Below are 25,970 nucleotides of genomic sequence, written 5' to 3' on the forward strand. Positions count from 1 at the left end.
TTGCACAGATGCGTGAAATGAATACTATTTGTGATATTAGAATGCCGTTTGTGATTCAAAATAAAGCATATATTTATTGCCAGTAAATTTTTTATACAATTGTTAATTTCTTTAGGTTAATATTCTGTTGTTTGTACTTGACATTATTGTCGTCTAAGCAGAATGGAACGAAGTCAAGAACGAAAACGGAAAATTAGGGTTCTCAATCGAATCATTCAAAAAAGTATGAGTTGAAAAGTTGCTCCAGAAAAATATCATAAATAAACAAAATGCTAACAAGAGAAACGCATAGTTTTACTCATATATCCATTTTTAATTATAAAAACTGGTGAAACTGATTCCTGACTAAAATCCAATAATTCACATACCATAGGACATCAACAACTACAAACTACAAGTTTCTTATATTAAACCAAGGCAGTTGACTAATTAGTTTGACCTGTGATTAATACTAGTTGTAAAGTAGTTTGCAACTTGTTCATTTGAAGGCTGGGTATTTATTCAAATGTAAATATATAAGTGCAATATGTTGGCGCATGTTTGCACTCACTTTTATGTGTGTAATCCAATTATTTCGCCTTTCTATTGCAAGTCTAATTTATTATTCCGTTTGTGCGCCATTTCAACAGTTTATTAATTTTTCATTTTTATCACATTTACCCCACAAAACAGTTGTAAAAAAATTTAAACTACAACATTAATTTCTTTTTGTTGTTGCTTTGAACACTGACAACGAGGTTAAATTTTATATTTTATTACACCTTACAACAACTAACACAACAACAGACATCTAGTAGCTATAGTAGGTTTACATACAGTGCTTTGCAAAAAATATGAAACTAAAGTTAAATAGATTTATAAAAATAAGCAGCTGACTGCTCTTTATGACTTTAATCAAAAAGAAATAATGGAGTAACAAAGCAATTCATTATTTACTTGGAAATTTAATTTGTTTTTTAAATTTTCCGTGTCATTATGGTGCCGATTTCGTCAAATCTTAAATTAATTCAAGCAATAAGCAAATTTAGTGAGTTGAATTCGATGCGAAAGAATATGCAGATAAATAATAACTTTCAAAATTATGTTATTCAACAAAAAAGTTATTGCTTATAGATTTAATAACTTATAACTTGAATTAATATATAATTTTCCATAAAAGATTGCCATGCCACTGCTCCAAGTCAATAAAATAATAATACTTGTAATAACATGTGATTTTTGGCGGAAAGTAAAGTTTCTACACCAAGGCGAGAATCGCAGCATAATTGCGCATTCGTTAGATAACATGAGAGTTCAGAGTTGCACGGTAAGTGCTGCCAATCTGATCGATCAGCTGGTATGGTTTGTTCCAATTTCTACTCACTGACACTTGGTGAATCGAAGACAACTTCTGTAACTTTTTTGTTAGGATGGGTCAAGTTTATGAGACAGGTTCCTTGCGATACCAAAAACTCATACGAATGATTCAAGATACTCTCATGCAATAACAAAGTGCTTTGAACCTAACACAAACCTGCTGTAGCGGATATTTTGAACGTGGAAACCAACCAATTCGACCTATAACAGAAGAGTGCAGTGCAATGTCCAACTTGTATTCAAATTTTTACGTACATCTTGATTTAATCTAGAAATAACGCATGTGATACCATATTTACTCCTTCGTGCTGTATAAAAAGTAGTTCGGTAAACGCGAATGTGGAAGCAAAACTGGCGTAGTCGGGATATCGAAACTAAGTATTTATCTAAATGCTATACTTTTCAATGATACTTTCCAATTTTAACCGTTTGCCATACGGAATTAAAGCATATACTTAACCCTAAAAAGATAACGCTATTTTATACCACTGGAAAGATAACGATTTGTCGAAATAATGTATATTCTTTTAAAAGATTTAAAAATGTCAGTGATTTTGAAACTAACACTTTTTGTGGCGCACTGTAAAATTGTGATTCGCTTGATCGTATATTACGGCTAATATATTCCCGTTGTATTCATAAATTTGTTTTGATTTTGATTGCATGGTATTTTTGCCATTTTTCAAAAAATTTCAACGACTCACATACGCACACACGCTTACGAAAAGACAGCAAGCGAACTAAGCTAGACGCGTGTACATATATACAAGTAGTTATATGTGTGTATACGAGCACATGCATAAAAACGCGCACAACGCTTATTACCCGCATATAATTTATGGGCTAATTTGTTATCGATTATTGTTGAGGAGTGTTCGTTTTGATATCGGAATTTCGCGTTACAACTATATAAACGATATGTATGTTGGTAACTGTGTATGATTTCTGAGTTGTGTTGATTTTTCAACACAAGCAGCTGGGTGCTGCGCCGCTTTCGATTTACTGCCACTTGCCGCATCGCCACCTTTCATCAAAGGCAGCGCCAGTGTTCGCAACTTTTCGTGGGTTGCATGAGAATTGTTGTTGGTGTGGTCACCAATACGTGATTTCCATATGCGATCGATATATATTATACTACTTGTATATATACATATATATGGTGTGTTTGTAGGCTCCCCACGCCTGATTTAGCGAGCTGCTGCACAAACTCTCACACATACGAGTACATACATATATGTTGTTGGTACTTTGCATTTCGTGCGTGCCTTTTAGCGTCGCATTTATCCAATACTTTGACATATTTGTCGGTTTGTCAGCGAACGCCAGTTGGGCAATTGGTTGCTGACTCTTGTTTGTTGTTGTTATTGTTTAGGCGGTGCCCATAACCACTAGCCGCGCGTTATTGTTGTCGTTGTTGTACAAATTGTTATGATTATTGTGCTGTTATGCCGCACGTGCATGCAAAATGAATTCATTGAATTTCACCCATTAATTTTTCGCCACAATTAAATTTTTTTTTTTTTGTATCTTTATTTGATATTTTTATTATTATTGCTAAGTGTTTTTATTTTTTCAATTTCGCTTTTTTTTATATATGCAAAAATTATTAATATAAATGCTTTCCAAATGAAATGAATTTGCCCTCACTGGCGAAGGAATACATTACAGCGCGCGCATACACACACACACACACATACGCTCCACCGATCGCTTGCTGGCTCGAACGCTTGATCGCCTTTGCCATTTTTTCGCGCCCAACTTAGCATTGACGATCGCGCTGACTTGTACACGTTATTATTATTTTGTTTTGAATTCATTTAATACATTTTGTTGTTTTTTCTGCCGCTTCATGCCCGTTGGTGCGTTTTTAATTTATTGCCCGCTTATTAATGAAATTGATCGTTAAATTTATGGCTGCTTTAAAGCATTTTATAGCACACTTAAGTATACATTTTTATTATGAAATATGGCTGACGGGTCAGGAGAGCTGCGCGCAGCGCGCACAAAATTATTCATATAAATACGCCTGTATGTGTGTGTGTGAAGCGTACTTTCATTTTTGATTAGCCGTGGTTATAATATATTTGTATACATATGTATATGTATTTATGCGCATACTTGTGACAGTTTAATATATGGTATTTGCAATATTATTTTGCCATTTGGTCTGTATTTTATATTTATCATTTTTGTGGTTTTGGTGGTTTTTGTAAAAGCTAATTTTGTCGCAATAAATTTTGCGCTACCAACGCTTGGCGTCTATGAATCGTTATTATGTGTGTGCCTGTTTATTTTTGGTAAAATCTGTCAAAAGGTTAGTTTTTAATATAGACACAATCTTTAAATTAGCATTGATACAAAGAAACAAGTATTAATAATGAATTTGTGTGGGCATGATTTATGGCACATGCCAGCAGCTATGAAGTGCGGGGGGAATTTCCAATTTATGAGCAGTTAAAATATTATGAAAATAAATACAGAGATTAAGCGATGAGTTATCAACTCTATTCAAAACTGGCAGTTGTGTTTTTGAAGATTTATTACTCGTAATCATTCGTTAAACTATGGAGCAAAATAGTCGTCTAACGTTGTGGTGCCTGTTCTGATATTATTCCACAAATGGTGCATTCGTGTGTGTTTGAGATGAGATGGATTTAAGATAAGGTTGAGAAAGTATTTTTCATTGCATGCTTAATAACGACTGTCGTTTCTATAAGTTTGGCTTGTATCACAAATTTCACCGAATAAACAAAACTTTGCATAATTAATATCTCGAATCGAAATTTTGTTTCGAAACATTAGTATATAGTGCTCTTTGACACTTTTTACACCATTAGATACCATTTCTATAATGCACAATTTGTTCCGAACACAATCATTATGGTAATCGAAAACCGTACGGTTCTAATAACTAACTGAACTAGCAACACAAACGAAAAATTCCCGAAATGTTTAAGACGAACCGAAAAAAAAAAAAATTTAAAAAAAAAGCACACGCCTTCCCAAATTTTCTTTAACTGTTGCAATGTTAGTTTCATTACCTATTACCGGTTTACATCATTTGCTTATAGTTTCTACGTCATCATCGAAAAATAACTTGACTTGAAGCCCTGTTCTTTTGTCAAATATTTGATTCTATTGCCTAATGTTAAAGCACAGATTGGTAAAGATGTATAAACGGAAGAGTTGTGAATATCAAATGTCGATTAAGGCCTTGAATTATTTGTTAAGAACTTAACTGCTCTCTTTGTGACTTCTGAGAGGGCAACTAAGGTGGTTAGAGTAATTTTATGTTAGTGTTATTGTGTATTTGGCAAAACCGTTTATTTCTATAAGAAAAAACCAAGCACTACTTTCTGAGTGCACTTTCTTGTTTACTCTCGAATTTCAATGATTTCAAAAAGGCTTAGAAAAATGCAACCAATCACTTTAAGAATTAGAAAGTACGAAAATAAATATTGAACTTGAAGAGTGGTCAATCAGTTTTTTGAAGATACATATATTTATTTTGATAATTATGATGGCCTTAATATAAGAAACTAGTATGTGTTATGTTTGCTTTAATAGAAATGCTTTAATAGAAATTTAACTACGTTTTCCTCTTCTTTTCAGGTGAGTTTTGCAATACAACCAAGAAATGGTCAAATAACTGTACCGGTAAGCTATGTACGTCCCTAGATTCGAACTAAAAGTAATTGAAATAAAAACGGAGATTATTGCGCGTCGACTAGGCAGTGAAAATTAGAATAAAGTTATTTTTTATTCAGCTAAAAATGGTTAAATTAAGCTGACGGTCAATCAGTTTCCTGAAGTACAACGTTAAATAAAAACACAGTTAAATGCCAGCGGTAAAAAATTTATGTATATATCTATGCCACTCTTACGTTTCAGGGAAACAAATCGATGTAATTAATTATTATAGCAGCTATCTATGACGATACTCCGATTATAGCGATTCTTCAATTTTCGTTATAATTATTATAGTACGATTCGTCTCCTGCTTCAATATAGACCTCGGTTTCGGCAATCTCTTCACAGCAACCTTCTCTTGGACGCGGAAGCAATGCATAGTACAAAATATATATTATGCCAACGTTTTATTCATAACAGTAAATTGTGGTATTTGATTTTGGAAAGAACTTTAAATGTCCAAGTACTCCTGTTATTTTTTGAGTGTCAGCTCTCTCGATCAACTTCATTTTACGATTATCCAAAATAATTTTGTGAATTGTTTGTTGTTTTCGTCAGTAATAAGGTCATATGGCTTGTACGAATTTACCCAAAGCATCTACGAATTTTTTTCTTAAATTACATAAGAAAATTTGCGTCACTATCTCTCGAACCAATCGTACCGAACTTAAATTTAAATAAAATAAATATCAAGGTTTTTATCACATTTCGATAGGTTATACCTTTAAAATTAATTTACTAATCAATCAATTGATATCTCGAATAGTTTTTGAGCAACAGCTCTGGAAAGTGTAGTCGCTCAGTTCAATTAGCTCCACCAGCTTATTTTTAAAAGCGTTTATCTCTAAACTACATTTTTCAAACTTTCTTGATTGATTACTCGAAGACAAATGAGCCGATCACTATCAAGTCTGATCTGCATATTCGGCATTAAGTTCTTCAGTTTTTGGGTCTGATCAAAAATCGAAGCAGGCCAAGACCATTCAAAAATTTTGTTAATAGCATGTAACTTTTTTTAAACACCGTCATTTTGTCAATTTCTGATGTATTTTCAACCGTAGGTCATTGTACGTCAAATACTGCAGCATTAGAACTTTTTTTAGCGCAAAAAATTTTCTGTGTATTCCTAAAATTTTAAATTTAATTTTAATTTAAATTACGTGTCTTCTGAGAGTCGTTATACTTAACTTATTATTTGGACTTAGCTGTGTTGAAGTTACCTTCTAAAAATGATGTGAGCTTTTCAGCTTGCCTAGAATTTTTTTAAGAATAGAGATTACACTCGAAAAGAGTAGTTTGAAGCTTTTGACTATACTATACTATAATTATTTAAAAATGGACATTTGCAGCATAATATCTTCTTTCTGTAAAACGTATGTTTGCTAAAAAAAAGTTAGAAATTTTTACTAAATAAATATTGTAATAAAAAAGTTTATTATTCGACATATTTCGTTATAAACTCATGAAATAAGAAATAAGTAAAAATTTGGCTTCCCCTACTATGCAATTCCATAAGAAAATTTACTTAAATATATTTATCTCAATTTATTTATATACATTAATGCGCACCTTTACACAATTTCCTCTGATTTTCACAACTGTCATAAGGTTCATATCAAAAGTGTGAAATGACTTACTATGTCAAATTTAACTTGACGCTGATTGTCATTTTAGAACGAACGCAATTCCAATTTCAAACGCACAAACGGACGAGTACACTAACACAATAACAACAATGGCGAAAATATAAATCACTGCAAATGTGCTGGTGCCCTATGCTCATTCCCATGACATTTAACTGTAAGCGTGCGATATGACATGAGTACGCTGTCATATAAGGCTGACACTTTCAACGGGTCATGGGTGTGCGTCGTATGAGCGCAGTCACTTTGCCATTTTGCGGGTTGAGTGGTGGCAAGTTGGCAGTGCCTTGGGTGTTGAAGAGACGCTAGGTCGTTGGCATGGACGTCAGGTAGAACAGGTGAATGGTATAATGTGTATTGAAGTGGCTTTTGCCATATATGTATACATACATACATATATCCCCGATGGTACGCCTCAGTTGTGTAGACATTTTGCAAAATGACAGCTGAAAATATTACACTTACGTAAGTCGCACTTACTTCTACACTTTTTTCTACAACACAAAGGTACGTAGTATCGTATCTTTGTTAAATTTTTTTTTATGTTTACCTATTTACTTGTCTGTCTGTCACTTAGGTATTCCGTCGGCTAGTCACTCACTCAAGCAGTAGTGCTGCATTTGGCTGTCATGTCAAATGTTAAGCAATAAACGACTGACATAACATTTGACGCATAGCAAAAATAACGGTACTCTAAAGAAAGAGAGGCGCGTTGAGTAACAAAAAAATGTTGGTGTGGAAGACTGACAAATTTCAGGAATGCCGCAACATTGTAAATACTAGATCAACAACAACAACACCAATGACAGAAAAATATCAACGTCAACAAGGACAATCAGAGCAAATGTCAGAAAACTGAAATGGTCATGCAAGCTAGGACTGACAACAACATGGCCGAGTGGTTAAAACTGAGCTGAAATGAGGCATGAATTGAGTTGAGATAAAATGTGGTGAGTGGCACAAAAGTGAGTTGAAGGCTGTAGTAAGCTAAACGAGATTCAAGACGACTTTTGCAGCATTGATAACGCGTAGCGTTGCCAACTAAACTCTATAACAAAGCAAAAACAAATTTACTCATATAGAAGGCGTAACAATAAAGGCTCAAGCCAAAAAAGGAACTAAAAATAAATGCTCATCAGTTTGAATAAATAAAATATGTCTCTTACAAATAGCGCCAACAACAACAGCACTAAATACCTAGTACCAACATACTTACACATAGCGCATTGTTTGAACTGTGGCAACACCATGATAAATATGTAAATAAGAAATAAAGAACAGCAACTGCACTCACGCTCTTGGCGCGTTGAATAAAAAACATGCTGTCGACAAAACACTATGAAAAATAGTGCAAGACCCTGACAATCAGAGTTTTAAATGCGCATTGCAAAATACTTTTGCTGTCGCCTGTCATGTCCATGTCCGTGTCGTTCACGCTAAACCGAGCGGCGTCCTGCTCGCTTGGCGCATACACACACACAAACAAACACATGCATACATACATACATACAGTTAGCCATCATAAGCCCCATCAGCTCGGCCGCCCCCGCTTGCCGTACGCTTCAGCAATGCCAGCATTTGTACGATTTTACAATTGCAACTCTGTGACGGCAAGCTGTCACTGTCATGCCACCGCTATTGTCGCGCGTTGCTGCGCTTTTTGTTGCCAAAGACAATTCTTTTGTTGCTATTATTGCTGCTGTTGGCTTGCCTTTGTTACCGTTCGCCGCAATATCGTCGGTGTCGGAAGTCACATTTTTGCACTTGTCGCTGCAGTCTTTTTGCACAGACAGTCGCCGCGTCACTCACAACAATAATATGTACAGCTGCGCGACATCAGCCAACGCTGCTGCGGCCGACAACGACAGTGGCAAAGCGTGAAATGTCGGGCGCGCGCTTGTGGCACACTATACAAAACGAAAAAAATACTTTGCGGTTGGGGAAAATAAAAAATGTGTATATCGCAAAATAGTTTCGTGAAAAACCCATTTGTTTCTCTGTAATACTCTGTTGAACAACAAGCAACAGATTCGTGCTGCCTAAATATTTTTTTTTGGGTTTTAGTTTGTTATCGCTTGGGGTTTTCCGCTTCTCTTATACTAAGTAATTTAAATAAGTATTTCAGAAATTAATATCTTATATAAATAATTAATGAAAATATGTTTATGTTTTTAATGAATGACAACACCAGGCTAAATTGTTGTAAAATATTAATTTGGGATTTTGTCTAAATTCTATCTGACAAGTAAAGGATTTCCTATACACTTTTATCACCAAAGAATGGGTATAAGATTTTTACAAACACATTTGAGGTCTTGAAATTACCTTCCCTGGATACTCGTATATAAAAAAAAATTGTCGTTGATTTGTCGGCATTTAAATTGACGACATCAATAATATTTGCACCGTTCTTATCATGACAGACATCATCTTAGTACCTCAGTTATCTTGATATTGTTTGTCACTACACTGTACCTCAACGGCCATGGTATTAAACCAAAACAACTTTTTCAAAAGATTGAATCATAAGGTGAAAGTTATTTCTTTTTTTTCGAAGTTACTCTCAAAATTCGAAAGATTTAACTTCGAATTTCGAAATTAAGCATATTGCAATTATCATTATTAGATATAGTTTGTTAGTTACTAAAAATAAAAAATTTGGGCATCATCCAAGTTTTATCAACTGATTCGATAGTGCATAACATATTTTAATTAATCCTAAATGACAGATGCTACAAGTTTTCAAATTCCGGCATGTGTTTTCGAAATATAAAATTTTTATATTTTTCGAACTTCCAATTTGGATATGCTGTTTCCATATCTGTATTTCTCTCTATGGAATTTTATAAAGTTTACTTCTTGTTTACCTCTACAAAGCACTTAATTAGCTTTTTTGAATTTTGAATTATAGAAATCGTAAACGGTATAAAATTTGTCCTCGAACTCTTCTCAGGTGCATTTTGTATAGCATAAGAAAAGATAACAATATATTTTTCTTGATTTTGATGACGATATCTTTCACACATATATAGATAAACATGGCTACATATATATTCTTATAGGGTTTCCGCCGTTTTCTTTTGCTTATCGATGAACAAAATTTAAAAAACTTGACATGACTGATGTGAGGTAAAACACGAGTAATAAAAATTATTACTAGAACTAAAACTGTCAAATTTTTTTTCCTGCGTTCTGAAAATATTTAGTACTACTAGTACTATACTATACACTGGACTACAATATTGGAGCCTATAATATTTTATACCGCTTCAGTAGTAGCGTAGGCTAGCATGCTTATGCTATGGTTTTTATTATAAATTTTTTTATTTGTTCAAAACACTGTAGAATCCCTCCTTAATCCTCCTCATTTACACGTTGTTTTCTTATTTCATTTTATTTTATTTTATTTTTTGCTTAATTACACTCGGAACCGCCAACAAGTTGCCACCATGACAGCTTGCCATATTTTAATGTCATGTCGGCGGCTGGTAGTGCATGTGTCACTCGACCTGTCCGCTGCAGTGTTGCCTGCCGCCGTGCTCGGCGCTAGCAGACCTACATAGCCACACTCACGAATACCAATGCAACGTAGCGTAGCAAACAGCTGCCTGAAAATTGTCGCATTGTTGAACTTTTGCTACTACTCACGATTGTTGTTGATAGCACTATTATTATTATTATTTTACTTTCATTGTACTTTTGTATTGCTCTATGCACACGTCCGTGTGAATCGCGCAAGATTTTAATGCCTCAACTGACAGCAACCAGCCACGGAATTGCTGTTTGCATTGTCACGCGATTTATAAACTCTGCTCGTTCACACATACACACACACACAGCCATAAAAACAGTTGTTTGCACATACTTACCTACTTTTGAACCCATTATAATATATACTCATTCATATATGACAACTTATGTGCGAAGCTTTAACTGTTTGTTGCTTTAACTGCACTCGCGTTGTGTTGATGTTGATTGCACACTGTCAGGCATTAGCGCTCATTTGTTTTATTGCAGCACCATTATGGCTGGCGCTCACTCAGATGGGTTAAGACACTATTGTGAGAGTGTTTCGTTTTTTTTTTTTTATTGGCTGGTGGAGCAAGGGTCGCAAACAATGACCGATGCGAAGAAAAAATGCAGGAGGGTTAAAAAGTTGGTAAAATGTGCTACAGACATAAATGTTAATCTAGTAAAGAGCTTATACTTGTAGCTAATGAGTTAACGTGTTTAGTAATAAAGTGTATAAATATTTGTTCCAAATGTCTACTGCTTAAATTTATAAAGTTTAATATTTTGTTCCGTCACTTCCCAACATAATCTGTCATGACAAGGCTTGTCGCCAAAGCAACTAGCTACTCGATTTAAGAGTAAAAACGATGAGAAAAACTAGATCAAATATCGAACAATGAATTTGTAATATTGTACTTTTCAAACTGGTATTCGCATTCTGACCTATGTGTATGTTGCAGATATTACTTAGTTCCATAATACATAAAAGTGATAAAAATTGTAAACTTTACTGTACGATTTTCACTTAGAATTTGCAGCAATCTTGTAGTTAGGGTTTAACAAAAGAGACTACACAAATTTAAGAACTCAACTGATTATTGCTGACTTTTTTAAAAAGCAAATGCTTAGGTTTATTGAAACTGAAGCACAGCTCTTTGTCATCCTGCAAAATCAAATAGCAGACCCGACTACTATGGTGCCCATTAGTTCACCAAACTGTGACTAATTTATTGTGTCCAAATTATTTTACATTCTGATCCCACCAATTAGAATTTATGATGGTTTGTCGTTAGTATACTATATAGGTTGAAAAGTCTTTGGTTTTACCGAGAGATTGCGCAAACGTACTACCTCTACTATTCTTGTTTTAGAGTACTAACCTTAACTGTATCATAACATTTTATTCTATTGTTCTCACATCAGCGGCATTTTTTTGAAGACCTCGAAGCTGGTTTTTATGTTTTTGTGGAACTTTGTTTGTTGATAAGAAAGAAAAAGACTTATTTCGATTGCACGAAAGCTTTATATACCCTTTATAAATGAAAAAAGGTTCTATACAATAACTTGATTTTGAGCGGTCACTTTGAATGGCAGCTATATGCTATATTGATCTGATAGCTGCGGTTCCGACAAATGAGCAGCTTCTCGGTGAGAAAAATACGTGGATCGCATAAACCATATACAGAGAGACGGACATGGCTAAATCGACTCAGCTCATCACGCTGATCATTTGTACTATATATGCTTTATAAGATCACCGACGTTTCCTTCTGTGTGTTACAAACTTCATGGCAAACTTAATATACGATGATATACACTGTTCTGGGTATAAAAACACTACTGTTGCTAAGCAATGACTCTGGTATAACATTCAATGGAAAAAGTACTGGTGTTCCGGATTACTGAATTTCTTATTTAATGATGCCTTTCGTTTTGAAGGGAGACCCCCGGAAAATATCGCGAAATTTCTTGAAATTGTGTTTGCGTTTTTAAAAAATAATTTCCCGTCTTTTTAAACATCGTCGTTCTCTCAGTACGGTTAAATTGAATAAATTACGAAGCGAACTAGTTCTGACTCATCGTATTCGCCATATTTCGACCCCCCCAGCTACTCTCACACCACTTATAAATAGCATAAACAGCTTCTCGGAAAAGAAAGCCTTCACTTCAATACAAGGATTTATGGAGGGGTTCAGGGTTTGACGTAACTTGCTGCCTCTGACAACAATAATCATTTTATAGCAAGGTTAATCTAATTAAATTATTTTATTATTATTCTGGTATTATATTATTGTTCTTTAGTCAGGGTAGGGTTTTTTCCTTAGATACCATGAAAATATCGTCTGGTCTCGTATAATTTCAAAAGCGCCATTATTAATGCATATGCTTCAACATAATACTGATTGCGATATTAATAATGATATTACTCATTCCTCATTTCTTCATGGCGTATGAGTTTTATGACATAATGAGTGGCATAGTTGCCTCAACTTATCTTTAATAAAAAACTTCCTCTAATTACCAGCTTTTATGGCTCATTTTGACACGCCACACTCATTTGCAAATTTGAGTGCAGATAAAAGTGTATAACTGTAAATATGAGCACTTGCAATGTATATATTCAACATAACTGTATGTGCTTATGTACTATTATATACCCATTTACAGCCAAATAATCGCAAATTTTTGTGCCCTTTGATGTTGCCGGAATAAATGTGTTGCTTTTAACGCCCCACTTCCGCTATTTATGCGTTGAAAACCACATTTGAAGTCACTGCAAACCGACTTCAACTTCAACTTCAATGCCACAGAGTAGAAATTATCGCAGAGCAACTCTGACACCCACACAACAGCGCACACACATGCGGCTGCCAACTGTAAGCGCAACAACAACAACAGGCGGTGGGCAAAAATAAAGCAAATGCACAAATGAAGACCAAAAAAAAAAACAACGAATGAAATACAAAACAAATAATGTAAAAGCAAAAGCAGCAAATTGCATTGCAACTTCCTTTTCATTTGCAACACACTTCAAACTGTATAACAATGACGGCAACAATGGCGTTGGTGGCAACAGCAAGCAAGCGCCAACAATAACAACAATGTAATATGGCAACAACGTTGCAATACGGTTGTAGCATTAACAAAAGTGCAATTTGTAAGCGCTGCAACAATAGCTGGAACGGGAAGGTGGGAAGCTGAAGAGAGACGCGGCAGGACAAGCACAGAGAATTGAATGAGGGGGTTTACGTGTGGAGTGGGGGCTTTTGCGACCTCGGCACTACTTGCGCGCAAACGACAACGTCAACTACCAACAGCAGACAACGAGCCACAGCAACAACACAATCGAATAGAACACAACAAGCGCGGCGAAGCGAGTGTTGAGGAGCCATTGAAGCGATTTTTCCATACACATTCATAACAACGCTGCGCACTTCCTACGATAGCACTACTGCAGCAGTGTTGCCACTTGTTTTCCCAATCGTATAAGCTATGCCACTTTGTTGCCAGGGGGAAGTTAATAGTAAATGTATGTGTGTAAGTATGCTTTTATAACATACACGTGTTTAAGGCTTTTCTTTGTATGCATACAATTCGCATTTGCAATTTAAATTTCATATTTGCCGTTGCAACCGACGCTTTCCTTCCGTGCTCAACCTCTGCTTTATTTCCTTTTTGGTTGCAGATTTCTTTTTTCACTTTGCTTTCTGCATTTCTTTTACTCTCGTTTTTATCTCACTTGTGCTTGCACTTTTCCTTTTGAATGCTATTCATTTCCATGTCGGGCTTATCTAAGGCGTATAATCAATGGACAGCAACACCTTGCAAGGTGTTGGCCCGACTGCCGTTCTCCGGTGTACAGCACCTGGACATGCTTACATACATTTCACCCTTGCCTCATCATCGCTGGCGCTACCTTGCACCAAATACTGAACTTGTAATTTCAAATCGCACTCCTCACGTTGCCACAGCAGCTACACCACTATCTGCTCACCCATTTCGCCTTGAGTAATACATTTCTAGCTTTTGCTCACCCATTTCGCCTTGAGTAATACATTTCTCGCTTTAGCTCACCTATCGGCGTGAAGAATCTTTTGGCAATTTTGCTGCTTCTCGAAAGCTATTGTGTTTTCTAATGCAATACAGTCACTGACAGACATGTAAATGCAAGTAAGTATGTATGAGCATTAATAAACCCATGCGAAAACTCGCTAAATCCTAGATCTGCTAAAATGAGTGGCAATACTAGTTTGAGTTAGGTCTTAGCTTTGATTCGCTGACTGTGCACTCAATACTAGTGAAAGGGTGTTTAGACTCCTTATCTTTAGCATCGAGATATTTGCCCACAACGGTATTGCACGAAACTATAAGGCTGATGAGCTTGCTAGGGCGGGTACTTTAGTCTCAATAACTGAGGAATGGGTGCGGGTAGGAGCTCCGTTGGCTTCTTGTGGTTCACTACTGGACTGTTGGGAAGGAAAGGTCTCAGATCAGCTTAGTAAGCGTCGGTCAACTACCAGCAGTCACAAGTTCCTTCTGGCTCAGGATAAAACGTAATACAAGTATGGTTGTATGAGTTCTAACTGGACATTGTCCAATCGGGATTCATGCAGCAAGATTGTACGGATTTACAGAATGCCAGCTGCATGAGACAGAATCATTTCGACACTTCATCCTTGAATGTCCCGCTTTTGCCAGATCAAGGCAAAACACCTCAGACCTCATACTTTTACACATTTAGGTGAAATAACGGAAATAGAAATAAAACACTTAAGTAGATTTGTAATAAGTTCAGGGCATTTTTGCCGTTAGCTGCTATTCAACTAAAGGAGTTTTTTGTCTGGCTTTCTCGCAGTTCTGAGGGTTCAGCCATCTCACCTAACCTAACCTAACAAGTTTGGGTTTCATCCCGATATTCTATTGTATTTAAGTATCATGCGGGTATAGGTATGCGTGTATAAATTGCCAAACCAGAAATAATCCTATGAAAATATTCCCAGCTACTAAAAAGTTTCATGTCGAATATTACTCTTTCAAATGTTTTTCTTTAATCCCAAGTTTGACATTATTGTTCTTTCCGACTTTTTCATCGTTAACTGTCAAACACCTTTTGAACCCTCTGACAGGCCACTGTCGATAGACAATTTAAATTAGTTCGAACGTACGACTGACAAAAATATTGAAAAAATTAGGAAAATATTCCTAATAGATTTGGCGCTTTGAAAACCCAGCTATTCCCAAACTTTATTAATAAAGAGCCTTGAATTGGCTGGGACGAATAAAGGGGCCTTACAAACACTACCGTAAGAAAAATGTTCTCAAAATTGAAAATCTATAATTTTTACTACTGGGCTGCCGTTTACTTATGTTATCTATATACATAGTATACTATACCTAAGCACAAGGTAAATTGCAATTTTTTAGTAGGGTATAAAGCTGGAACGAAGAAATCTAGTGTAATTCAAAAGCGAGTATGCAACATAGATAAATAGACAGACAGACAGATAGACAGCTCTGAGTAGATGGGCCTGATAAGTATTTAAAAGATGTCTGTATTCGCTAAGCGCCACCTTTTGGGGGGCACCTTAAGCGGCACCTCTTGTGGTGCAGTACAATTTGCAGTTAAACCAACAAATTTGACACTTGAAAAGGAAATTACTGTTGGTAGTTAGGGCAGCAAGCAAGTTGAAATGTAGTTGAAAGACATGCCAAAGAAAGTAAAGTAAACCTCTATTGAAATATTCTATATAATGCTGGAATTTCTGTTAGGAAATAGATATGTAAAAACTTTACTTAAAGCCAGATTAAGTGAATGTGAATCATAGTTTACTCTTAGTTGCACTAACTAAAGTGAATGCTGGTAATGTTATTCCACGTGGCTTGTTATAACCGATATCTGTATTTCAGAAAAATTTAAGTACTTATATACTAATAATAAAAGACATGATCCAGTTATCGAACCAACTGAACAGAATTCTTTATTATAAAGCAAGCTATACTACTAAGAAAATAAGAGTATGCACGATATTGACACTATACTCATGATTTTAACTAATATGCTTAACATACAATAAAAAGGAAAAACAGAACTTCTATTACTAAGTCCAAAATCGTAGAATTATTACTACTTTCGCATATTTTAAAATTGTTTTTCGGAAGACTTATGAAATAGTTTAAATATTTTTTATTATTTTAAGTAAATTTTTCCCGTGTTTTAATAGTTATTCTATTATTTTGAGCGGCGAAGAATTCAATAAATCGGCGATCATCAAAAGCAATTCAGTCGTCCTTAAGTTATTACTAACCCGACTTTGTTTTATTTATCTAGATTTGAAATAAAATTAAAAAAATTGAAAAAAGCATTAAACTCGGTCGTGCCGAAGTTATAATACCCCTCTTAAATGAAATAATTGCCATACAATAACGAATTTGATTCGTCAATTTGTATGGCAGCTTTATGCTTTAGTGGTCCGATACCGACCGTTATGACAAATGAGCAGCTTCTTAAAGAGAAAAGGACGTGTGCAAAATTTCATCGATATGTAAAAAACTGACAAGTTACATATATACAGACAGACAGGAAGACGAATATGACTAAATCGACTCAGTTTGTCGCTCTGATCATTTATTCCTATATACATTTTTGAGGGTTTCGTTATTATCTTCTTAATAAACTTATTGAGATACGTCTGATCATATCAGATCATACTTTAAAGATTAGATTCAGATTATACTTTAAAGTTAACATAATAAAGTTTTAAACCGATATCTTAAATAGTTTTTTATTTACAGTTGTTTAAAGTGTAGCTGCTCAATTCGGTCAGTATACTTTGACAAGGGAAGAAATTGTTGCCTAATTGTCAAGCTAAAAGGAAACGAAGTATCCATAAAATAAGCACGTAGGAAATAATGAGTTATGCAATATATAATAATATATACGTTTCAGGAAAGACAATTGAAAAAAGTTACGTTACGCCTGTACCAAATGTTAATTAATTTGACAGCTGTCAAAGCATACTCCTTCAACAACAAGTCAGCCCTGTGTGACCCATAAATTCGCAAGCAAAAAGTGTGCAATTACACTCATGTACAATTTTTATGCACATATACAACAGCAACAATGCATGCATGGTGGTCACTAACCAGCATTTAACTCTTTAAGTGGCATGAGAGCGGCCCGCGACACGACAACTGAAATATGAAAATGACATTAATATGTCACTCAACGCATACGACTGCAATAAAAATAACAATAATGGCACTGAATATAAGCAGCTGTCAAAAAAATAACAAATAAGTGACACAATGATAGAGGTACACGTGAATTCGAGCGCTTGCATTGGTACGTTGACTGGGGACTGGTGGGCGTTTGAAATGTGCTAGTCGAATAAAATTGCACTGTAATTATACAGAGAATGATTAAGTGGTGGCAGGGAAGTTATGTGGCAAAAATAGAGGCATTTGCGGCATAGCAAAAGAGGGATTACATATACGTGTGCATAAATATGTGTAGTTGGCCTGTTAATGAAGGGTATAACTGCAGCATTGACCCAGCCGCTATTACTCACAAGTTCATTGTTATTGTTGACGCTTTAGTTGCATGCATTGTTTTTGTTTTTTCTTTGGGAGCATTTGCTAACCATGTAACAACACGCTCACAATCATGCTCTGAATTGCTTGCAACGATGTGTTGAGGTAAATTTGCACTTAAGCATGGTAATAATGGAATATTCAATGAAACATAATTAAACAAGAGAAAATGTAAACTTCGGCTGCACCGAAGCTATAAAACCCTTCACAGGTGCATTTTTTATAGCATAAAATCGTATAAAAAGATCTTTATTTTGAATTTTATTGGTCAGTTTCTGTGGCTGCTATGTGCTAGAGTAGTCCGATATGAACATATTCTTGGGGGATTGTGTAGGTACTGCCAATATACCGAAAACAAGATTCTTAGAGCAAAACTTTCCTATCTCTGGTTCACCCTTTTATATCAATACAGAAACAGGAGCATACCAGTTAACCTAATAAACTACAAAAGGTCCATTTAAGCTTCTATTTTTTCGATTTTATCTCATATTGCACAAAGTCACCCTGTATTAAGCTGTCACTGCACCTTCAAATGCATGCTTGCATACATATGTCAACCTCACATACATAATTACGGTTATAAATGTCAATTTGACATTCAAATGAATGCAACCGCAAATTCATCACTCCAGAACTCATTTAACCTCGCACCTATTCAACAGCATAGTGCAAAGGTCTAACAACACACATATGTTCGTATGTACGCAATGTACACCCACGGTCATCGAAATAAATCCGTGTGGATATTAAACGTATGTTCTTTTGTCAGTTGTTGAAAGCGCTTAAGTTTCCACTTTAATCATGACGAATATTAAACTCGCTAATAAAGAATAAAGAAGTTCCAAGGTCAAAGCTCCATATATTATATTACGTCTGTGAGCCAGTTTTTTCATATATTAAATATTTTTGTTCAATAACTCAAACATTTTAAAGACATGGGGGTGCTCTCTGATAAGAAATTAGCAACCTTTAGGTATTTTCCACATTCTCTTACACCTATTATCCCCTTATTGACGGTTATCCTATCGTTGGTGCTAATGTTCACTGTACATTCAACAACTCAGGCAATACATAAGATAACATATGATTTAATTTATTTTATTATAGACTTTGACACTTGCTTGTAGGGAACATTGTCTTGTACTTTTGCTATTAGTTGTCTTCGATTAACTAAGGGTTAGAGAGTAGTAAATCGTACAAACTATACCAGTTTTTTTAAGTATTTGTACCCCGGGCAGGACTTAATATACAAGTGTGTCACGAAGTTTGTAAAAGGAATCATCGGAGACCTCAAGAAACTGCTCATTTGTCGGAGCTATTGATATCAAACCATTATATGGTATAGCCGCCGTACAAACTGACCAATCCGTTCCTACGGGTCGTCGTAACCGGAACGGACCCGGACTTTATCCGGTCAAGGACTGTCAACTCGGCAGAATTCTGCTGCTACAACAACAACAACAACCAATTAAAATCTTCCTCTTGTATGGAAGTCTTTTTTATTTGAGATGATACCTTCAGTATGTTTGGTATAGATTATTATTCGAGACAAGTGTAAAATCTCCGGAGAAATTTTTCAGATCGGACCACTAAATGTTGTTCTTGCATGAAAATTAAGTTTGAAAAGATATCTGCACGAAATATGGCATGGATTATTGCACCAATAAAATTTCTGCATATATTGTTCAGTTGGGACCACTTTAGCGCATAGCTGCCATTCAAAATCTAAAGAAAGATTTCTTTTATGCTATAATAAATGTTACTCTGAAAGGTGTTATAGCTTGAATGAGGCTAACTTTGTTGTTTCTTTCACATGTCAAACTTTTGTACAAGGCAAACTCGTTCAAAGATTGCAAGCAGAGACCATTGGACCTTACCGTAAAACCAATTTTTGGCTTATTAAATTTCTGAAAACTCGTGACTATTTCATTGGACATATGTACTTTAGATTTGTATATATGCATCTGTATATTTATGTATATATGTATATGTAATACATCTACTATTGTATATATGTAAGTGCATATGAAAACGTTAAATCTCATTGTATTTAACCAGTCACGCATTCCCTCGTGCATTTCATATTTCACTTCAGTCATTCAACCATTTTGTTTGCTCTCAACACATATACACATATGCCTATACATACTGACATATTCCGGCATTCATCATTTTCTGTGCCGCTTTTGTCATTCTTATTTGCTGGTGCCTGTATGTATGCATGTGTAGGTACATAATTGTCTTTTTCGGTGTGACAGCAAAATGATGCTGTCACTTGTCAATGTGGCAAGTGCCATTTAAAATTGAGTTGACAGTTAATGGGTGGCAATGGCAGAGTGTATTTGCTCGCCGGCCTGTTTGTTTATTTAGTGTGTTTGCTTCTTTTTTCTTAACTAATATGGCTTGCATTGTACATTCAAACTTGTTGTCACTGAAAATATGCCAATGTGATGGCGAAAAAACCATAAAACATATTTGTCAGAGATATGTACATATGCGTTTGTGCGCATACAGATAAATACACACTATACAAATAAACTAACGAAATATATAGTGCTTACTAACTATGTGTGTATGGAAGTATGTCGCGCTGGCAAGTGTAAACATTTGGTGAATTTTCGCTCAGTGGAATCTGCAGTTAAAAAATATACTATGCACATACATATGTGCGTATGAATGTTTTCCGGGTTGTTACCACACATCACTCATTCATTCATTCATCATGAAGGCATAACTTTTGTGTACGCATTAACGTAAAATTTTTATGTTGACATACTTGATGAATGTTAGGAAAATATTTTTCACCTCTTACTGCATCGCTCGTGCCGCAAACTATATTTGCATATGACAAATTTGTGATAGAAAAAAAATTGTGATTTGTGCTAAAGAAATGTATGTATAACCGTAGATAGTTTGTAGCGGAATGTAGCATAAATTACTTGTATGTTAAATTGTATACTTATATACATATATTTAAATGTGGTGGCAGCTCTATGGTAACTTATAAAACAGGACTAGCAGCGTTGAATTTTTGAATGTAGAAGACTTTTAGGAATACTTCTCTCTTATAGAAAGTGGGCAAAATCAAAACTGAGATCATTGAAATTTGCTTATCTTGTATGAGCATATTTACAAGAGTGCTAAGTTATAAACAAAATCCCGAATTACTCTACTTATCACCCAGAGGTTAAAAATTATTTGCCGTGCTTTTTTCGCCAGACCTTGGAGAGTGGCAAATCGAACAAACAACTCCTAACAACTGCAACTTAAGTAGAGCAAAGCTAACTTGATTGCTTTATTCAGTTATCCACAAACCACAATGATAACAATAACCATCTTTCTCCTTTCGTATACACAATTTTTGATCAGAGAGTAGAGTTCAAACGTGGCGGACAGAGAACGGCAAATCATGAGGATTTCTTACACGATTCTCCGAAGTGTGAGGTGGAGTGAAAACCATGTTTCAATTAAAAAATATTTTTGCAAGCGAAATATCTGCTATGAATAGCATGTGCGCTGCAACACACATAATAACCACACATAACTGTGAAATAGTTATTTTCACTAGACAATCACAGTTACTAAGAATTGAATTTGCGCTCGAGTTGTTTTGTTCATTTTATGAGCATTATACTATGTTAGCAAACAACTTAGCGTAATATAAGATTCTTGGAATATCTCACATGCAATAATTTTTCTCAATATTTTAATAATATTTAACTGTCTTATTACTTAAAAGTAAATACCGTTTGAATCAAAAATTCATACAAAACATCGTAACAGAATCTGGCGAATGAAGTTCCTTTGCATCTCGTTTGTGGGTTCCACTTTTTTGCAAGAAAATACGCTAAGTTCTTTATACCCAAAATACCAATAAATTTATGTGAATTCTGCCCAGAAGAGCGCATTATGATATCTCTTTAACGCTAACACGGCGATTTTCATAACTTTTTCAGTGTTACCGGTAGTATTGCAACATCTCGCTCAAGTTTCACACGATTGTTATATTTCATAATGCATTCGCTTATTGCATACTGTTACAAATAACAGTTAGATCCATAAAACGGTAACACTCAGTGCAAAATACTTAGCTTTAACAATGTTTAATGAAGCTCAAGCTCATAGCTATTCAAAGCTCTTACGTAGGTGTCACAACTTTTGAAATCATTTATGGCATAAAACCACTGATCATTTTTTTAAAAGGCTAAACTTGTCAACTCAATCAAATGCAAAAGATGTAAAAAGGTGTTAAGCTACCTTTTTTACGTTTACACATTCATTAACGCCCACTTGAGGTGCACAAAGCAAAACGGTGGAATCATGGCAGCAGGTAGTGCCTGTCATACACGAAATTCATTAGTTAACCGTGTGGAGCATGGAGTGGCGTTTGATTAGTTTTTTACGAGCGCGCGCTCAAAATGCGGTCAACGCTTGTTGTGTGTGGCTGAAATACTTACGGCATTCATCGCCAAGCAAATCTCTATACGTACAGTCGTGCTCATAAAACTAGTACTGAGCTCATTAAGAATAGCGAAAGAAAAATAATTTTACTTAAAGCATTACCATTCAATATTAACCGAACTTGTAGTCGGATTGTACGATAGATATCAACATATGCGCATTGAAAATATAACAAATATTTGTATGTTATTTCAATCAAGTTCTACAGATTTCAATTGTTAACTGAAATACCGCAATAATTGAACAAAAAACCATTGCACAAATATTAGGTGTAGTAAAAATAAATCCATTATTTTTCCAATAGATCGGGTTATTTATCTGTATCTCGCGTTGTATAACTCCAATCGGGCTCGGCTACATGGCGTTAGAAAGATGACGTTTTGTACTAAAAAAAACTTTCTGGCAGTTATGTGATTGGTTCATTCAGTTTTGTTTGAGCGCGCGTCAAAGATGGACACTAGCAAAGGGAAAATACGCTATATTTGACAGTTTTTCTTTAATAAAGGCGAAAATGCATTCCAACTGAAGATGTGAATATAATTTATAGTCCTGATACTGTAACAGCCAATTATACACAAATCTCCAAACAAATTGTTCAGATCATAGTGGTCCGCTGCCATACAAACTGACCGATCAAAATCAAGTTCTTGTGAGGAAACGTTTGTATTTGTGAAGGATATTACATCTTTGATGCTACCGAAGTTTATATTTGTGTTTTGTTTTTTTAATAATTCTTATTTAGTTGTTTTAATAATAATATTTAGATTTACGTCCTAATTACAACTTCATTTTCACTGTCTTGCTTTAAAACATACCCCAATTCGCAATGCTATTAGTATGCACACGACTGTGCATATACACATATGTTTTTACATTCCCGTTTGGCACTCAAATGCGCTCAAAAGCTGCCGCTCACTGCGCCGCCCACAGTTCCGGTGCAACAGTAGTGCGGTGTTGCGGCGGCTCGTCAGTTGCATTAATTTGCAGTTAGTTGGCGCGAAACGTGTCAAACGGCAGTCAAGCGGACCAACGACCGCACCCTACAGCTTGCTTATGAGTGTGCTGATGTTTTTTCATTAAACTTTTATTTTCAAGCTTGTGTTTTTTTTTTTAGCTGCGTCACAGAGCCGTGAGTACCCACGCCCGCCATCCAAAAGACAACACATTCTTATACACATATGTGCATATTTTCTGAGTACAGTCGCTGGCCGGCAATTATTTCGCACATTTTATTGCTGGCATTTAGTTGTTTTATTTAATTTTTTGTGTGTGCTCACTTTATAATATACGAGTACGAGCAATTTTATTGAATTTTATTTCGCCCCTTTACATATCTCAAACATACAAACACACATACATAAACACGCACAGCTATACATATGCATTTAAATGCAGTCATTTCACTTGCGCGCGTTTGTGCGCTTAATGCATTTAAGCTGACAGCTGGCTAAATTAATTTGACAATAATTAGCATTTCAACTGTCAACGCTAATGAATATTCTGTACACGCCACTGCCACTGTCGCTTAACTTGTTGTTGTTGCTGCAGCTGCCTTAGATGCTGTCACTTGCTATACTGCTGGCTGCCTTTCGCTTATTCACCCATCCACGCCACTCATTTAAATTGACGGCTGACTCGCCTGCCTGCTGCATTGAATGCGAATGCGAGTGTTCGAGTTTGTGTGTATGTGTATGCTTCGTTTTGTTGCATGCGCATTGCATGACATTTGTACATCTTCCACGTTGACAAGGTTGCTGCGACTTTTTCTTATGTTAATGCAATTTCACGAAAATATGTAAATGCGTGCGCTTGGCGGCTATGGGAAATGACACTTGCAACGTGCGAAAAAATGCTGTTAATTACCAGCACCAACATGTCTATCGGATAGGAACACATTCCGCAAGAGTTGTCGTTGCAGTGGTTCCCAATTGTTTTTCGATAAACTTTTTTACCAAGTATTAGTAATTGAAGTGGATAATTTGGTAAGCTTACTTATGAAACTGATATATTCATCAAAGATCATCATTACTGACTTACTTATTTTAAGAAAAATAAGTTTTAAAAGTTTCCTAACTATTCTAAGCGTTTGAAATTTAGCTTCGTGGTTCCACGAGACCTATTTTGTACTGGTTGAAATATTACATTTCGAAAATCATATTGGTAATTGAAAACTCTTACAGAAATAGGTTTGAATTGTTCAGTGCTTTTTTTTGGTATTTTCTGAGAAAACTTACCATCGTAATATAATAATTTTTTATACCAAAGCAGAGCCTTCAACGAAGAAAAAACCTACCGTCTTTTTTGAAAAAGCAGATATTTTTACGTCAGAATTTTCGCCTGAAAATTAAGATCCTATTTTGTTAAGTTAAATTAAGGTCGAAAAATAGATTTATGGTAAAAAAAGTGTAGTATTGTTGGGAAAAAGTTTTTTCGTAAAAGATAAAAATAAAAGCCGAAAACTTGGTTCTTTGAATTTTTCACATACATTTTGAGATTATGTGAAAAAGTTGCTAATACAGAAGTTGTAGACCTGTTTGTTATCTAAAACTTTGCCATTTAACTTTTTTCCATTGGACTCGTAGTCTGGCCGGAAATCGAGATAAGCCGTGTTTAACCCTTAAAAGTTCAACTACCTTTCCTCCCGATCTCAGATCCCCTGTAAAGTATTTTTGTTTTTGTTTTCATTCTTTTATTTTAAGCTTCCTTTTCCGAAATCCATTTAATGATTTATTTTTTGCTTTTAAAAATTATCGACCCTGGTCTATTAAAGAAAATTCCTAAAATATCAGCAGCAATCGGTTTTTGAACATTTTACTTTTTTCAGTGTTAATAACCCACTTGCGAAGTTAATAAATCTAGTATATTTTAATATAACAAAAACCCTTACATTTTAAATTAAAACTTTTCAAATAAACGTTATACCGAAGCTTTTTGGCTATCAGTAATTATTGTTTTGGCACAATTGTCATCGGATTTGACAATTTTCCCTTAGTATGGATCAGTTAGATCTTGTGTCTTCATAATGGTTTCAGAATAGGCCTGTAAAGCACTTTATTTTTAAAATTTAGCTGCAATTGGTATCTCAGAAGCCGTTTATTTCCTGCAGCTTCAAGCTGAGCTACTCTCTTTTGGCGTTAAGCTGTGTTGACCGAGTTGGTTGATTAGATTGATTAGAGTTAACTCAAGATATTCAACTTTTTTTAAGGGCAGCTAGATGCAATTTACATTAACTACCTGTCTGGTTTTCTTCTTTTACATTAAATGCGATGTGTATGAACTCGACTTGGTTAATTAAAATTTACCACCTTTGTATCAAATGTTAAATGATCAAACAACGTTTAACTTCACCAATCATATATCAATTCATCAAAAAGCATTAAAGTTAAAACACAAAGCATTACCATTTATAATCAAAAGGAAAAAAACGATAGGTTCAATATATCGTTATACATGTGAATCTATATTACCACCCTAACAAATGCTTCAAATACGTAGTCCGACATTGATACCAAAACAAGGGAAATCGTTAACTTCGGCAGCGGCTGCGCCCTTCACAGCTTTACACTTCACCTTCACAGATGTTTTTTTTATAGCACACAATTTTATAAAAAGATCTTTATCTTGATTTGGATCGGTCAGTTTATAAGGCAGCTATATGCTATAGTGTTTTGATCTTGACCACATATTCGGAGATTGTGGCGCAACTTGCGTAATAAT

The 25,970-nt window shown here is 35.1% G+C and overlaps 1 protein-coding gene across 6 annotated transcripts in view; it reads left to right on the plus strand.

The window, feature by feature from the left end:
* elB (elbow B) overlaps positions 1 to 25,970 on the plus strand; it is a 94,515-nt gene that overhangs the window by 24,527 nt on the left and 44,018 nt on the right. The window contains exon 3 of one of the 6 annotated variants that reach the window (XR_004979377.2): positions 12,870 to 13,706. The exons of 3 other annotated variants lie outside the window; for them this stretch is intronic. The gene's annotated coding sequence lies outside the window, so the exon portion shown is untranslated. Of the gene's footprint in view, positions 1 to 4,968; positions 5,014 to 7,535; positions 7,640 to 12,869; positions 13,707 to 25,970 lie in introns of those variants that run through there. 2 more of the 6 variants (XR_004979376.2, XM_070106892.1) reach the window with 2 other exon arrangements.

Source organism: Bactrocera oleae, chromosome 3, assembly GCF_042242935.1.
Source record: "Bactrocera oleae isolate idBacOlea1 chromosome 3, idBacOlea1, whole genome shotgun sequence".
In the NCBI taxonomy this organism is placed as follows: domain Eukaryota; kingdom Metazoa; phylum Arthropoda; class Insecta; order Diptera; family Tephritidae; genus Bactrocera; species Bactrocera oleae.